Genomic DNA, 1,900 nt, shown 5'->3' with positions numbered 1-1,900 from the left:
TCATTAAACATCTATTATAAACATTGTTCACAGCATATTGTATTGTACACAGCACACATTGTACAGCACACAGTCTCTAACCTTCACCCATCTGTCTGTCTGTCTGTCTGTCTGTCTGTCTGTCTATCTATTCATAACTTCCTTATTCTTTCTTTCTTCCTCAATCCATTTAATATCTTATTTTTATTTCCTCCCCTTCCATCCTTTATGATTAATACTATAATTTAACCCTTATTTTACCAGGTAAGTTGACTGAGAACATTACACATACCCAAAGTCAATCAAACACAAAGCATATGAATAATTGGTTCAATCTTGCTTCATTATGGAAAATCACCGGTGGGTCCTGTTTTGTGAATTAGCTTCATTACTCAATGAGTATCTCCTGCTCTGAGATGGGAAAATCCAGTCTTCTTTCTCTGCTCTTCGTCTTCTTGGTTTACAATACATTGTGCTTCATCCTCCTCAGGAAATTCTGTAGTTTGAGCCTCAGGCCACAATGCCTTGATGGAGAACTAGAGGACATGAGAGAGGGGGGAAATAAACAGGAGGAGAGAGAGAGAGAGAAAGAGAGAGAGAGAGACAGAGACAGAGACAGAGACAGAGACAGAGACAGAGCAGAAAGAGAGACCAGAAGATACAGAACTAAATGTTAGGAAAATCAGAGAACAGAGGAAGGTTTCTCCTAGTTTCTAAATCAGTCTATCAATCCATCCACCTTTGCCTGGGGTACTCACCATGTGTACTGTGTAGTGGTCTGTGTCTGTCTGTTAGCTCCCTTCCACTCTTCCTCCTCTTCCTCCTCCTCCTCTTCCTGTTGTCTGTCTAGTATCTGGTCCCAGATCTCAATGTTAACCCACAGCGACCCCGGCAGGGTGAGGCTGGGCTCGGTGCAGGTGATCCAACGGCACAGGGGGCAGCAGACTGTCAGTAGGCCGCTTTGGAGCCTGGACATCGCCTGCAAGCACAACCCACAGAATGTGTGCTTACAGTGGAGCATCCGAGGGATCTTCTCCCTGCGAGAGTAGAGCTGGAGGCAGACACAGCACTCCATGTCCTCACTCATCAGACCCATGGCTGGCTGGCTGGGGTGTGGATGGACGGATGGATGGATGGCTGGATGGATGGATGGAAGGATGGACGGCTGGAGAGCAGAGGAATTCTGGACGGAGTGTCAGTGTCTTGGCAGGAAGACGTGGGGTTTAAACGCTGGTCTGAGGTCAGTGTTCCCCTTGTGGTTTATTAAGGTCCAGGTTTGGACTTGATGAGGATGAGCTGATCCTAGATCTGTGCTTAGGAGCGTAGGTCAGGAACCTGCACAAGACATTAAGATGTTAAATTAGACTCAGTGACTTCATCACTGGCACTATGTAAACATATCTAATGTGATAACGTATCTTAAATCACCAGGCTGTCAGGTTTTTCTGATAAGCCATGAAGAAAAAAATATCTTGAAAAATATCACACACATTTATAACATCCATAGTTATCAGATATAGACAAAGCTTTTCACTTTTATCATTATCAATGAGAGACAATATTTTACTTACAGATTCTAGAAGATTTTCAGCACAGCGACCAACTATCCTATGACAAAACTTTGTGTGTGAGAGAGAAGAGTGTGTGTGCTCCTATTTTAAGCTTTGGGGGAGGAGACAAAATGTAGTTATTTTCCCAGAAAGGGCGGTCTCTCACCTCCTCAACTCTCAGGTGAGGAAGGAAAGTTCCATGGAACGAGTTAAACACTTCTAGGTCACTTCTATAGCATAGTAGGACACTTCAGGAGAATTGCCAGGGGCGTGTAATAACATTTTCACGGCAGGTGTTCATGTCTACAAAGGGCAAGTACACGGAGTGTACAAAACATTAAGAACACATGCTCTTCCCTTGACATAGACTG

General features: G+C 44.0%; 1 long non-coding RNA gene across 1 annotated transcript; it reads right to left on the bottom strand.

Moving 5' to 3' along the window:
* Positions 1-200: 200 nt before the first annotated feature.
* Positions 201-1,599, bottom strand: LOC135528164 (uncharacterized). Its single transcript, XR_010453512.1, has 3 exons — positions 1,551-1,599; positions 738-1,314; positions 201-515 (listed from the first exon to the last, which is right to left on the bottom strand). It is a non-coding gene; the product is annotated as an uncharacterized LOC135528164 (long non-coding RNA).
* Positions 1,600-1,900: the final 301 nt, after the last annotated feature.

This window comes from Oncorhynchus masou, chromosome 5 (assembly GCF_036934945.1).
Source record: "Oncorhynchus masou masou isolate Uvic2021 chromosome 5, UVic_Omas_1.1, whole genome shotgun sequence".
Lineage (NCBI taxonomy): Eukaryota > Metazoa > Chordata > Actinopteri > Salmoniformes > Salmonidae > Oncorhynchus > Oncorhynchus masou.
This window is presented reverse-complemented; position numbering and strand designations above follow the sequence as displayed.